Below are 15,680 nucleotides of genomic sequence, written 5' to 3'. Positions count from 1 at the left end.
AGGAGATGGTGGTGGAGACGGTGACGCCGCAGGTGCCCCCCTTCCACGTCCGCGTCTGCCTCGACCACCTCGCCGACCGCGGCCCCGTCAAGCGCCTTCGCCTTGGGCGTCTGGCCATTCCTTAACTGTCGCGGCTCGTTGGTGAGAGGAAGATCTAGTCGCCTCTGCAGAAGTACGGCCGCGACCGCGCCCTCTCGGCATGGTCGTAGATGAAGAACAGGGAAGAAGAAGACGCGAGAAGATGTCCCCTCCTTCTCCTCCCAATCCCCTTTTTATAGCCAAGCAGGGAGGGCTGGGGGTTGGCTCTACACCTCCTCGTAAGAGTCCTTCCAGGTCCGGCTCATTAAAGCCATTGGCAACGAGCGAGGCCGACGGCCGCCCTCCCCGCGCCAATCAAAGGCTCATGGGTATCTGCCATGGCGCGCCCTCCCGTATCCCGCACGTCCGCCGTGCATGCAGCGTACGTGGCGAAAAGGGCGGGCGTAGTGGGAAGCGTGGGGCAGTAACTATCATCCCGTGAATGGAGGCTGTTCACGGGCCCCCTCAAGCACAGACAACGAGAAATTTACATTAGTTATTCCCCTCCACGCGTACCCGCGCACTGTTTGGGCCTGGCCCACTCGTGTGTGGCCCAGGCCTGGGGGCTCCTGTTGGTATACTAAAGTTTGGGCCTTTAGCACCCAACACTTGTGCACGGGCAGTCGTAACCCCATGCGTGGTAAAGCGTGAAGAAGGCGAGCGGAGATAGATACAAGACGTAGAAAAACAGCCAAGTCAGAGAATAGAGGACGAGTTGGACCCCCGGCAAGATCCTTGCCGGGGCGGCTTGCGAGACCCCGACAAGGTCCTTGCCGAGATGGCTTACAGAGCACCAACTAGAGAACCTCCCTTGTGGTTGGGAGCTCTGACACCATCGACAATGTTAAGGCCAGAATCCAAGGGCACGCGCGTAGTGTCGTGCAGATCTTTGTGGAGGCCAGAAGACGAGGCGCCAGCAAGATCCTGGTCGAGGATGCCCACGACGCCCCAGAAGGATCCTTGTTGAGGACGCCCACGAGGCCCCAGAAAGATCCCTACCGAGGACGCCCACGAGGCCCCGGAAGGATCCTTGCAGGGGACATCGGCAAGACCGTGGACAGACCTGGCTGCCTAGTCACCACTCTAGTACGGGGGCTGACCTGCCAGGCTAGCAAGCACCTACGTGGTGACATGCAGATCTTCATGAAGACCCTGCCACCTCTCCAGCGCATCAGCTGGCCAGCCAACTTGGCACTGCATGCCCTATCGGCATGGACGCGTGTCAAGATAGGGCGGGGCGGCAAAGGACAAGATGGGCTCTCTTCCAGCCCCCGATAAAGGTAGAGGGCACGTAAGTGGCGCATTAAATGCATTTGTCCTTAGATGACCAAGATAAGCATGTGTACTGTAGCAGCTTTACACCTCCTGTATGCCACTGTGGCAGCCCCTTGGTGATATAAATGGAGGCCCACGACGTACAACAAGAGTATTCGGCTTTTTGGACCTCTTGGCCCAGCTTGCATGCACAGCAACGAGCCGGAGCTCAAGAACATTCAATACACAACCAAGTAGGACTAGGGTTTTACGCATCTCTGTGGCCCGAACCCGGGTTAAGACCCGTGGTGATGATCACTAGATCTGCTCTTTCCTTAGCCCTTATTCCCTGCCAAACCGTAGAAGGGACCCCCGTGGTCTCATAGGTGTCATTTCCCCGACATAGATCTCCTGATTCCTCGCCTCTGAGGCAGCGTATGCCGTGGACACGGCGGCCGTAAGGCTCTTTGCGTGCTCCGTGTAGCGCACAAGGTCACTGACGCACCTGCGGGCCTCCACCTCCACCTCCCGCCTTCTGGCGGTGGTGGCGGAGCGGGTGATGACCGCGACGGTCGACAGTGGGCTGGCGGCCACGGCAGCCGATGATGGGGTGGCGGCCACGACCACCACCTCCCGCCTTCGGGCCACGGTGGCAGAGCGGGTGATGGCCGGCAGTGGGGTGGCGGCCATGACGGCCACCTTCCGCCTTCGGGTCGCGGCGGCGGAGCGGGCGATGGCCCTGGCTTTTGATGGGGTGTGGCGGCAATGGCGTCCAGCAACAGCTACTGACGGGCAGCGGCGGCGGAGCATGTGGTGGGTGTTCCGCGCACACCCAACAGGGACGCCACGCACACTACACTATGCCGGGGACTGTGCCGCCCCGGTGTGGCCTCCCAGCTGGAGCCGTCCTCTGATGATGGCGGAGTGGCTGAGCGACGACGACGATTGTGGGAGAAGCACACGAGATAAGCTACATGGAGGGAGGGGAAAATGCGATGCAAGACTCGTCGGCCATGAGGGTTTATATAGCAGGCCGGTAAGCATTGGGATTTTGGGGTATTTCACCGAGTCGGGCTGGAAGCTTGCGCGGGAACCTACGAGGTTTAGTGGGAATGAGCTCACCGATGATTCATTGGTGCCACTTTGAGCCACCGTTTGGCCAAAAGAACGCACCTGCACGCTGCGCAAGCTTGCGTTGTAAGCCGTCTGCGGCAGCAGGGTGACAAGACGTGCGAGAGGAGGATGAAAGGCCATGTACACATACGGTTAATACAAAAAAAATGTTTGTGGTTTAATTACCTACTGTACCCCTGTCCTGGTTTATAAGTATGATTAAACTAATAAAATACGAATGCATGTCACGAAAGATTATATAGCTGGATTCGTATTTGAACATAGTTTCCAATTATATATTTTTATAACATGCATTAACATTTTGTTGGTTAATTTATGGGCAAAGTATGGCACAGAACATAAAGGGGACTATAGACCAAGATGGAGGTAGTAGCACACGGCCGCTCTCTACGCAGTGACACAACTGTCGGCCGGCTTGTAGGCGACCATTTCCTGCATGTTCAACTACTCTATGTGTGTGGTTGCTTGCGGTTGAGGCGGCCGCGGCGTGCTCTGCTCGCGTCCCGCCGCATGTGCTCTGCTCTCGTGTCCCTCCGGGTGCTCTTCCCTCGTCCCTCCACGCGTGCTGCCAGTGTTTGGGGCCGGCGCATGATCACGCACGTTCGTGTGCATGCGGTTGCGCCAGGCGCGGAGCGACGATGCAGTTACCCGCGACAAAAACTGCCATGCGGACGCGCCGAGAATCCAATCCGCCCGGCCCCCCTTTATTCTTGTGGCCATTTACCTTCATCTCTCGCGTCACATGGCACAATAAGCACACCCACGACGACACATATAGAGAGGACATCCAGCAGTTCCAATGGCGCTCCCCGTGGCTCCAATGGCGCTCCGAGCGGCTGATACGTCTCCAACGTATCTATAATTTATGAAGTACTCATGCTGTTATATTAGCATTCTTGGATGTTTTACAATCATTTTATAGCAACTTTATATCATTTTTTGTGACTAACCTATTGACCTAGTTCCTAGTGCCAGTTGCTATTTTTTGCTTGCTTTTTACATTGCAGGAAATCAATATCAAAAGGTCCAAACACCGTGAGACTTTTTATGGACCAGACGACATCTAGTGGGCCAGAGAAGCACCTGGGGGGTGCCCCAAGGGGGGCACAACCCACCAGGGTGCTCCTGGGGCACATGCGCGCCAAGGTGGGTTGTGCCCACCTCGGTGGTCTCCCGCACCCCCTCTTTGCCCTATAAATCACCAAATATTCCAAAAACCCTCGGGTTAACCATAGATCAGAAGTTCCACCGCCGCAAGGCTCTGTAGCCATGAGAAACCAATCTAGACCCCATTCCGGCACCCTGCCAGAGGGGGAGATCATCACCGATGGCCATCTTCATCATCCTGGCGGCCACCACGATGAGGAGGGAGGGTTTGTACCAGTAGCTATGTGTTTAATCTCTCTCTCTCTCTCTCTCATGTTCTTGAGATGTCACGATCTTGATGTATCGCGGGCTTTGTTAGTATAGTCGGATCATATGGTGTTTTCCCCTCTCTATGTTGTTGTGATGAATTGAGTTTTCCGTTTGAGATTCCTTCTTCTCGGATTGAATACTTTTATGGATTTGAGAGCACTTGATATATGTCTTGCATATGAATACTCGTGGTGACAATGGGGTATCATATTGATTCACTTTATATATGTTTTGGCACTCAACTCGCGGATTACTGAGGTGACATTGGGGTAATCTACGCATAGGGATTGATGCACGTTCTTGTCTTTCTTTCTCCGGTAGAAATCTTGGGGCACTTGTTGAGGTTCTTTGTGTTGGATTGAGTATTATGAATCTGAAATTATTTGGTGTTATTTTAGTACGAACTCTTGGATAGATCGATCGGAAAGAATAGGTTCGAGGTGGTTTCGTACCCTACAAACGATTTCTTCTTATGTTCTCCGCTAGATAGGAACTTTGGATTGATTCTTCATCGCACGTGGAGGGATGGTTATATGATCCAATTATATTAGCATTGTTGAGGATTGCACGTGCACTACAAAAAAAAGACACATCCGTGACATTTTGGGTCGAACGAATTTTTTTCTGTCATACTTATGACACTTCTATGACAATAATTGTGACAAAATCTGGTATCATCATAGATGTGGTGGGGTCCTACTTCTATGACAAAAAATCATGACAGAAAATGGGCTTTTTGTCCTGGGCGAGCCGGAGACGCAGCTACATGGCATTCTTTCGGTCGTCCATGATGGAAAAAACCGTGGTAGAAGCGACGGCGCGGAAAATATCGGGGAGTTCCCGGTTACGGTGGGTGGTCAGGGGCCAAGCGATGTGCGTTTCTCTCGTATGTACGCGTGTGTGTGTGAGGCGTTGCACTCTAACTGAACCCGAGCGAGGCATTGGGCTCTAACTGAACTCGAGCGATTGCACTGTAGGCTACGCGTTACACTGAACCCGAGCGAACGATCGATCCCTTGCTGTTAACTGAAGCCGAGCGATTCCTTCGCTACTGCTGCTAACTGAAGCTGGTCGATGCTGCCTCTGGATGAACTGTGAGCATTGTTGGGGGGTTTGGATGAACAGTTCCTGGTGGGGGTTGGATGAACAGGAACCCGTGGTAGTAGAGGCCGTTGTCACTGGATGAACAGTACCCCGATCGAGCCGGTGGATGAACAGGACCCCGTGGAGGGCTGGATGAATAGGACCCCGTGGAGGGCTGGTTGAACAGTAGCCAGTGGAGGGCTGGTTGAACAGTAGCCGGTGGAGGGCTGGATGAACAGTAGCCCGTGGAGGGGTGGTTGAACAGGACCCCCGTGGAGAGGGCTGGTTGACCAGTAGCCGGTGGAGGCTGGATGAACAGGAGCCCGTGGATGAACAGTCGCAGGTGGAGGCCGGAGGAGGTGGACGGTGGATGAACAGTAGCCTATGGAGGCTGGAGGAGGTCGACGGTGGAGATGAACAGTATCCCATGGAGTCCTGTTTACGGTACGCCACACCCCTCCCGATGAACAGGACCCCCGTTTCGACCGTAGCACTCCAACACAAGTCCGTTTCCTCCGTTTTGCGGTATGCCACACCCCTCCCGATCAACAGGACCCTGTTTCGACCATAGGAAGTCCGTTTCCTCCGTTTTTCGGTACGCCAGACCCCTCCCGATGCACATGATCCCGTTTCCACCGTGGCTAGTTGAACACAAGGCCGTTTCCTCCGTTCTGCGGTACGCCAGGCTTCGTTGCCATCGCCTGTTCCGTCCAAGCCGGTTGGCTCCCGATGAACAGCACGTGTTCCCTTGCCTCCCGATGAACACGACGCATTCCGTTGCCTCCCCATGAACACAACGACGACGCAATTTCTCCGTTCCGACCTAGCCATAGCCATGTACACGAGCCCTGGCCGTACGTATGCGCGAGTAGGCATTCGAGACCCCGCCCGTATGTACGTATGTGCCGTATTTTCTTTCTTGCACCCTGGCCGCTATACGTACATAACATTCTATGTGCGCACCTCTACTACGACACGTGCGCGCCTCTACTACGACACGTGCCCTTCCTTGCACGGCCACGGTTCATCGCTGCAGCCTGCAGATAGACCGATCAACCAGTATGTAAGTACACGTTCGCGACCAGAATGACAACGCTACGTACGTTTCGACCGGGTGGGTCCCGACTGTCACGCACTTCCTTGCGTGTGAAGATGTAGCTCATGGGTCCCAGCAGTCAGGGGGTGAACCATTTTTTTGCCCGTAACATGGACGCACTTCCTTGGGTGCGAAGATGTAGCTGGTGGGTCCCAGCAGTCAGGGGGGAAACGTTTTTTTCGTGAAATACGGTGGCCCGTCCGGTGGGTCCCTGCTGTCAAGTGGAGGAATAATTATTTTGCGCGTAATAAGGAGGCACTTCCTTGCTGCGGCCCTGGACCTAGCTGTCAGCCTCTCAACGTACAATACTCTTCCGATGGAAGTCATTTGTTGACCACATTGACCACGCCGCCCCGAGAGCACCAAGGCGGTAGACGATGGCGAGGCCTAGGAAGGGAACAACGCGGAGCCGGGGAAGACGCGGCAGTGGATGCCCACGCGGAGAGGAGTACAAGGTTCACTGGTTCGGCTGCGGCGTGAGGCTGTCGTCTCTGCAGGGCCTGGCCAGCGGTGGGAGTAGTAGGGAGCGGTGAGGCCTCCGCGGCAGCACAGCCGGCCACGGGAGGCAAGAGCACGCGGTGGTTTGGACGGCTGGAGCAAGAAAATCAGAGGTTGAAGAAGCAGGACGACCGTTGGATGTTAACAATCCAACGGTCGCTGGTGATAGAATCGTTTGTTGACTAAGTTGACAAAGTCCGCATCAACTTAGTAGGCCCACAAGTCAGCCTCCCACTATGGTGGGTCCCAGCTAGCAGGGGGTATTCATTTTTTTGTGCGTCTTAAGGAGGCATTTCCTTGCGTGCGAACATATAGCTGGTGGGTCCGAGCTATCAGTGGGAGTATTCATTCTTTTTGGCGTAATAAGGAGGTACTTGCTTGCATGCGGCCATGGACCATGTGGGTCCGAACTGTCAGCCTCTCCATGTACGTCCCTCTTCCGATGTTGTCGTTTGTTGACAACGTTGACCACGCCGTGCCGAGAACACCAGCGCGATGGATGACGGTGAGACCCAGGAAGGGCATGACCCAGAGGCGGCGAAGCCACAGCAGTGGAGGGATGGCCTGGCCAGCGGTGGAAGTAGTAGGGGCAGTGAGGCCTGTGCGGCAGCACAGCCGACCACGGGAGGTGGGAGCAGGCGGTCCCGCCGGCGTTGGATTTGGTGGCTGGAGCAAGAAGATCAGAGATTGAAGAAACACGACGGCCGTTGGATTGACAACCAACGGTTACGTCTGCTAGAATCGTTTATTGTCGTATATAATAAGTAGAACAATCCTCCATATGCGTCAGCTTAATAGGCCCACAAGTCAGACCATTCCCTATTTTTTTAATAATTTGTATATAGCTCATTGTAACTTCTTATTCACTTTATTGCAGTCCATTTTTTTGTTGGCCAGGGCCAGGGTTAAAAATTTAAACGAAATCTCGCGTATTTCTGTGGGTTCCAAACTATTTTTAATACCAAAATGTCGAGCCAGATTTAAAGTACTTTGAAGATATATTTAAATTAGGTTAAAGACCAGTGAAATTGGAATCTGAAAATGTGAAAAAAATTCAGAAATCATAAAGTAATTGCCAATTTGTCATCTATTTTTATATTTACAGCCCATTTCATATTACTTTCAAGATTTGCAGGCGTCTTGAAAGAGTTGCAGCCCATCAGGGCGTAGAAAAATAAGTAGGCCTGGATTGGCCATTCTTCAGAAAAAATAAACTGGGCTCATTTTCACAAAAGAAAATAGCTGGGCTGGTCATGTGGTGAACATAAAATATAAGCCTGGGCTAGACGGGCCACAGCCCAGTTGAAACCCTGCTCCGTCTCAACAATAACAAAAAATACTGCTCGAGCAGCTACGTCCGAGGTGTCAGCCGATCTTGTGCTGTTCTCTTGTCTATTGACTATATATGTTGACAATGTCGTGGGTCCCAGATGTCAGGAAACCACTAGCAGGAAGCATTTTCTTTTTCCATACGCTGACAATGGAGTATATATATATATATATATATATATATATATAACAAAAAATGAGGAACTTCCTTGCGTCTGGCCATGGACATGATGGGCCCCTACTGTCATCCTCTCCACGTACAGTCCTCTGCCGATTCCTCTTGTTTGTTGACCATGTTGACAACGCGAGAGGGCGGTGCCGCGGCGAGCGCAGCAAAGCGCGCGGAGGACGACGGCGAGGCCTCGGAGGTCGGCGTTAATGATTTAGGAGATGGTGGGGCGGCGATGCATGCACTGAGGCGTAGCCAGCCATGGGAGGCGGAAGCAGGCAGCCCCGCCGGCGCTGGTTTGGTTTTGGCGGCTAGAGGAAGATAGGACTGAAGAAACACGACAGACTATAAAAGCAGCAGGAGTACTTAACAACCTTAACTGAAACCAGCAGGGGCACTTAACAAGCATAGCTGAAAGCAGTATGAGTACTTATATAGGTTCAACCGTACGAAGCACGCCTCGAAAAGTGCTACTTTGCCTACAGTTAACCAAAGGGTGAGGCCGCTAAGCCCCAGGACAAGGCCCAGGTGCCACCCCGCGCATCCACAACCTTCTGAAAGCGGCTTCATCTCGCAATGTGGTCAATAAACAGGATATTCGCTTTAGAGCCATGGAAAAGCAGGAACATAATCTTCTGTCCTATTCTCCAAGATGGACGGGCCTTCATTATTTGAGACCACCCATGAATAAGTATCTTTTCACCTCCAAGGGGAATGGAGTAGGTCGACATAAACATCATGTTGTGACCAAGCGCAAGTCTGACCCGACCATGGTCAGGCATCTGTATAGGAACAATAGAACTGGGCAGTTCCTGTTTCAAGAAGATCACAGCTGTAAAACTGTGCATAAGCAAGAGTTTATGAACAACATATATAACAGAAAACAGCTCGTACCATAAGTTTCTCAACACAGTTGGACCTGTTCAACGAGTGCAGCAGTGGCACACATATCCCACGTGGCCTTCCACCATTGAAACGCCCCACAAGGACCTCAAGACGATCAATAAAGTGTAGGAACTTGTGGATGTCGTCCAAGTCAACTTCAGTGCCATGAGTAACAGCCGAGTTCTTATAGAATAACAAACGAGTAGCCTGCTTAACTCTGAAAAAACCTACACGTGCCACCAATTATAAGAAAATATTAGTTAGAAGTAGCATCTTCGTGAGAGATTCGTTGCTACTTCTAAAGTTAAATTGTGATTAGTTAGACAGAATAGGTGGATTAAGAAGTAATCGAGGCAAGAAGCAAGAACCAGATACAAAACTAACATGGATGAACAATTGGAACGACGTCGGGGTGGAAGATCGCAGTGAAGATGAGACCAGGTTCTGCTATTTCCATCAACATTCGTGCGCCAACTTTCAGTCCGTAACACTTGAGAAAGTTTATCCAAGTTCGGCCATAAAAAAGCAGCGATCTTCTTGGTTCATGAACCCAACTCGAAACTTATATCCATGGCTTGTCTTCACTGTGACCATTAAACTGGTGTATTCAGTTATGGCAAGGCCGAGCATCTTGAGTACATGTGTTCTGGCAGAGCAAGGAATGCACTGCAGGAAAAATAATATGAGAACACAATGTATTCCCTATATCCAAATCTAGAAATAATTTCCTCCTTCACGTCAGTGTTGACCATGGTACTAGTACCTTTTATCCAAATATAGCAATCCAAATTTCCAAATTAGTCGACAACATGTTCAAAAAACCCCACCCTCCCGGATAGAAAAGAGGATTCTAGGAACATACTGTGCGCGTTTTAAAATCCTGTGTTAGGATGAGAAGGAACAAGTGTGGCGTCTCGCCGAGGGCGCAGAAACCTGTAGGGTCCTCGCACTTTGGGCACTGCAAATGAAACACACTAGATTCAGTAGGAAGAAAAATGCATCAACGGCGGCGGCTGCCATCCTAGGAGTACCCGCGACCAAGGGACTTGGATTTATCGGGGATGGATGAAGAATTCGTACCAGGTTCTCCATGAGAAAACCCTATGCAATCGCCGAGCGGGGGTTTTCTCTGAACAAGCAGACGAGGGAGAAGGGATTCAGGCCCAGTGAAATATTGCCGCTTCGTCCGTCCAGCTTACTGCTAAAGCTGGAAAGGTGGGGTTTTTTGTGATTTGACGACTCATTAGGCATTAATGCGGCGCTACGACCAGGGTGTGTCTACCGTGCAGTTGTGCACTCTAATTTGGTGCATATGGCACGTGGACCCCGTTGCCGGATGCCCCACATATCAGCGAAAGGAAGTAGAAAGACAGGAGTAACTAGTTTACACATAAATATATTTTTGACAGAGAGATATTCCCTCTGTAAAGAAATATAAAGATATTTTATATCACAACTTTATACATAAGAAAAATCAAGGGGAATATATATAACATATATAATTATAAAAAAACAGAGTTTTTCTAGCACAGTATAGACGAGTTGGTGATGATGGTGTGCCTGTCGTCCTGCAATATAGGCCGTTCGATTTATATCTGACGGATAGGAAGGAAACTATGGAAATTTTGCAAAAAGGTACCCACACACCTCTCCACATTTGCAAATAAGGCCTTCCCTCGTTCATCGTTTTCTCTCACAAGATAAAATACTCATACAAATGCATCTTGATGTTACGTGCAACGCACGGGCATTATGTGGGTTCAGCTGAGAAATACTCAGACAGGCTCACGATTCTGGACTTTGGGCCACATGCCGGTGGGCCTCCATGTTTGGGGGCCCATGTGTTCTACCTCAGTGCTTTTCATATTGCAAGCGGTCGGTACGGCGCTGGTTTTAGATGCTGTCGCAAGGCGAATACACAAAATTGAATAAAGTACGACAGCTGTTGGAATGAAATCAAATGACAGTTCCTAACCAGCAATCAGAGTTGCAATTATATCAAGGATACTGTCGTACTACTTATACACACAGGACACTTGTTTCACCATGCCAGAGTATTACATCAAAATCTCTCGGTGGATAGATCAGTTCGGCAGTACTGAAGAATTTCAAAGTTGATTTGGACCGGCTCTCCTTGCCGAGAAAGTTCGATTTTGACATCATCCCCTACCGCAAGATATGATTTAGATTTGAACCTTGACCATCCTTTAGCATCAATCATCATGTGACCATCCTTTGTACTTACGGTATATTGAGCAAGTTCATTCACACCAAAGCTGCGCATGGTAAGAGAAACTTGGCCACGGTCGCCCGGATTGTTGAATGACTCCCTCGTTGCTCTAGGAATTCTCTGTTTGCAAACAAGAAGACATACATAAATAGTTAGATCAACACAGTGAATCATATGAAACAACATGGAAAGAAAAAAGAACGAAGCACTTGGGCAGCCAATGCTTACCAAGAAGGCGGACATGTCGGTTTTTAAGGACTTTGGCGAACTGCAGCCCAGTCTGTTGCCGGTGCAACTGCTGGTTCCGTTGCCGCTGCATGGGCTGGAGCAGATACAAGTGCAAGTGTTAGTGCAGGTGCCGAAGCCGTTGCTGGTGCCCGTGCCAGTGCGACTGGTAGTGCCGCTACTGCTGCCGGAGATGGTGCTCCTTGTAGAGCTGGTGCCGGTGTCGATGCCCGATCCTCTGGTAGATCAGCCTGATCCGCTGACGCGGTCGCTGCCCAATCCTTAGCTGGATCAGACTGAGCTTCTGCCACAGTCAGTGCAAGAGCAACTGCCGGTGCTCGATCCGTTGCTAAAGGTGGTACCGATGTGCGAGACAGCGGCGATCGTGTCTGGTCTGCTATGATCAGCTTTCTAATGTGACTAGGCTCCATGACCGTGATCCAGTATTTTTCTTCATTTCTTTTAAAAGCAAGAAGGACTAATTGTGGCATGTTTGTTAAACCAAACTGCAGTTCATCATAGGGATTCAGCTTGTACTCAGACAACAGACTGGTCCAATTTTTTCCAGTAATATAAGTGATGGACAGTGCCTTCTTTACTGACACGACATAAGAAGTGAAACCTTCAAAAATATCAATCGTAGAGCAAACCAAATAGTTTATTCTATGACGAATGTCACATGGCAAAACCTGCATCGTAAAATTGTAGCAAAAGAAAGAAAACATGACATTAAATCAATAAGATTTAGACAGTAAATCAATAAGATTTACTTGATGTGACACGAGTGAATCCTTACCAGGAAATCACTATGTTGAAGTACTAAACAGAAGATTGGTCGTCCAACTACGCGTGGTATACAGGGCCCCCGCCTAGTCCCACAAGCAGGACAGTCCAAAGGTCGTGACAAATCGTATGGACCGAACATCCATGGGACTGGAAATCCTGGTGGGTGCGATAAACCCTGCAATGCATACATATATTGGAGTGTAACCATAATTGATAAACCATCCTCACAAAAAAGATGATCTGGATACTTCAAAATATACAGACTAAATTGAGTGGACAGACATTAACATAGACTGTTCTCAGGACTCAGCACACACCAAAAGTGGCAGTACTAAACAATACAGGGTTCACAAACACAAATCAATTTCTGAACAATAGTGCTTATTACAGACAAGCAAAGTTACACTAATTAAACTCTGCAAACTATTTCTTGCCACCGACCTACGGAATGAACCCCGCATAACAGACTAGGCCATGGACTTCATGAGAGATGTCTACCGGCTCCATCACCATCTCCTCAACCCTGGAGAACCTAACAGGGTGGTCTTTCCACTCATAAACATGACGATGAAGACAGGCCACATCAGATTTGTCGGGAAGCTTTACAAGAACCACACCCTTCGTAATCGAAGGCACAACCAGGAAATTGTTGTGGTCAAGTACAGCCTCGAGAACACGCCTGGCAACAATGCTACAGGAAAACACTAGTTCAGGACACGTGGCGACAAGGACACAGCAGCTGGATGGTTTAGCAATAGAACTCATCCTCAGGTATTCCAGTTCACACGGCAAGACTTTGAGAACTTCATCCCCACCGCAGACCTGGTTCTAATTCAAACAAAAACCAAATATTTTATTACTACCTCCGTTCAGAAATATAAGATGATATTCAATATTTTACTCCATATATGACTACATATACGCACAGAAATGAGTCAACAAAGACACTAGAACATGTCTTCGAAGGCATGAGAGCAGAGGGATTACTTGCAATATCCATAACACAAGTTACTGATGCAAATATACCCTCTTCAAAGGTAGCATTGATGTTCATAAAGTAGTTGAAAGTAATCTATAAGAAATCAGTGTCAACCTCTAGCATGTTTTGGTCAAAAGAGGAATTTAGAACCGTCATTTGGCACACAAAAATCACATGCAAGGTCACCCAGAAAGTTGTACTACTAGTACTAGTACTGCGTGTTAGATGAAAAAACCACACGATCAAGATCGAGAAAAAGATCGTCAAGAAGAGATATTACCTGGACTTGCTTAATGAGGGATCCAGGATGGCTTTGAGCTTGTCTGCGGTAGTCTCGGCGGGGTGCTTGCGCTTCTTTGTACCATGAGCCTCGATGGTTTTGGGCAGAGCCATAGACATCACTTCGGCCGGTGCTCCAGCATCCATCAAGAAACTGTCAAATAGAAATAAAAGAAAAGAAACCATAATCACAAACCCAAAAGAAGAATAGAGAGGGAGTTATATGATCAGTCTCGGGGTTGCAAGACCGGGCCTTGGCCAGAATCAACACCATTGATGCGCTCACCTTTCCTTCTTTGGGACAGAAGAACAATGGCAGAAGCAGGTCGGGGTTTTCTTTAAGTAATGAGGAACAAGATGAGGGAGAAGCGAGTGGGGGTTTTCTTCAAGAGAGGAAGCTGAGAGAGAAGAGTGAAATGATGGTTGCTTCGTCCGTCCAACTTACTGCTGGAAAGGAGGGGTTTTGTGATTTGACGGCTCATTGGGCATTACTGTGGCGCTTCGATCGGAATAGTCTACCGTGCAGTTGGGCACTCTACTATGGAATAATTTAGTGCATGGCTAGTGGACCCCGATGCTGGCTGTCGCACACGTCGGCGAAAGTGAGTAGCAAGGTTCCCGACGACCGTGGAGGTGGATCCGGACGGTAGAGCATGCCCACAGTTTTTCTGAAGAAAAAAATGATTACAGCAAGCGTTTCCACTCTTACGATGGAGGAGTGCGAAACATGGCAGCCACTTGAACATACACAGTGCTCCTACTACTAGGCATGTGCACTGGTTCATACATCAGTACTACATAGTATTGTTGCTAGTGTAGTAAGATATGACGATAACAAATGATATTGTGCGCATGTCAACTATATGAACAGTAATGTAGTAACATAGTACCGCTTTTTCGACTGTCCGGTCGAGAATGAACGGTGAGATCAATCTTAACAGAACTAGGTCTACAGCGCATGGTGAGTACAGTGCTACAGTACTCCACGAAACATGAACCATATGAAGCACGAACCAGTGTTAGGCAGGGTGTATGAAGGGTGCACGGGATGGGAGCAAAAGTTCCCTTCTCGACCCACTTTTGGGTGTTTGACAGAGGGAATGAAGGGTGCATGAGTCCACATTAGTAGGTTAACACAAAAACACGAAGAGGGAACAACTATATTGAGATGAGAATGCAACCAAACACACCCACACGCTTTGTGCTACAGTGACTGATCTGCACCGTCTGAGTTTGATCCAACGGTCATTTTGCGCCGAGACATGGACATGCCCATGCAGAGGGCGCCTAAACACCACGGAAGTCCCTCTGCTTCTCGAGGCGCATGACATTGGTGATGCAGGGTGCAACCGCCCGCAGAGCCCGCTCCCGATCGACGGGAGCCAGCTCGTCAAAGACGGTGTCAAATGGCATGAATGGATTCCGGTGACGGAGCCTTGAGAGGATTCGCCCGGCAACAGCAACGGCAGCCTGCAACCCCTCCTTGTCCACCTCCGCCCCCACCATCGCGTGGAGATGGCTCAGCTCCTCGGAGATATAGGTGAAGAAGGAGACCAGGTCAGGAAGCCGCAGTTCGTTGAAGTCGACGAGGTGGTCGAACGGGTTTAGCCCGACGGCCGGCATGGTCGCGCTGGCACGACGGTAGGCATCATGGAGCCGCAACACGTGTGTGGCAACTTGGTCCACCAAGTGGCTGAGGCGATCCTGGACCTCGTTACGATCGGCCCGCTCGCGCTCCAGCCGGCTCCCCTAACGGCCTATCGTATCTCCCGCTTTCTGCAGCAACGCCGCCGATGCCTCGAGCATCTTTGTGGTGGACGCCTGCCGCTTTTGAAGCTCCGTGAACTCCCACACAAAACGGAGGAGCATGGCACTCCTCTCCTCCTTGATCTCACGGAGCTCCACGTCCTTGACCCTGAACTCCGCATCCTTGGCCTGGAGCTCCTGTGTCAGGGGCCTCACCTCAAACTCCATGATCTGCTGCGCCGCCATGGCACCAGGTAAAAGAAATGGGGAGAGGAAGCAAAGGGGGCGAAACGGCTGAAAGGCAATGCAATCTACGAGAAAGCGGAGGGAGCCAGCCGAGGAGCGGGGAATCTTTTGGTTTTCACCATGGGAAAACACCAATCGACGACTTCACACATCAGGGAGCAGTGGGTTTCACAGGCGGAGTCATCGTGACTAATTGCTGCCACGCCTGCTCCCGTCAATCAAAAAATTAAAGATCCTGCCGTGCCTG

Source organism: Triticum aestivum, chromosome 6D (assembly GCF_018294505.1).
Source record: "Triticum aestivum cultivar Chinese Spring chromosome 6D, IWGSC CS RefSeq v2.1, whole genome shotgun sequence".
Taxonomy (NCBI): Eukaryota; Viridiplantae; Streptophyta; class Magnoliopsida; order Poales; family Poaceae; genus Triticum; species Triticum aestivum.
The sequence above is the reverse complement of the archived record's forward strand: the minus strand, read 5'-3'. Positions refer to the sequence as shown.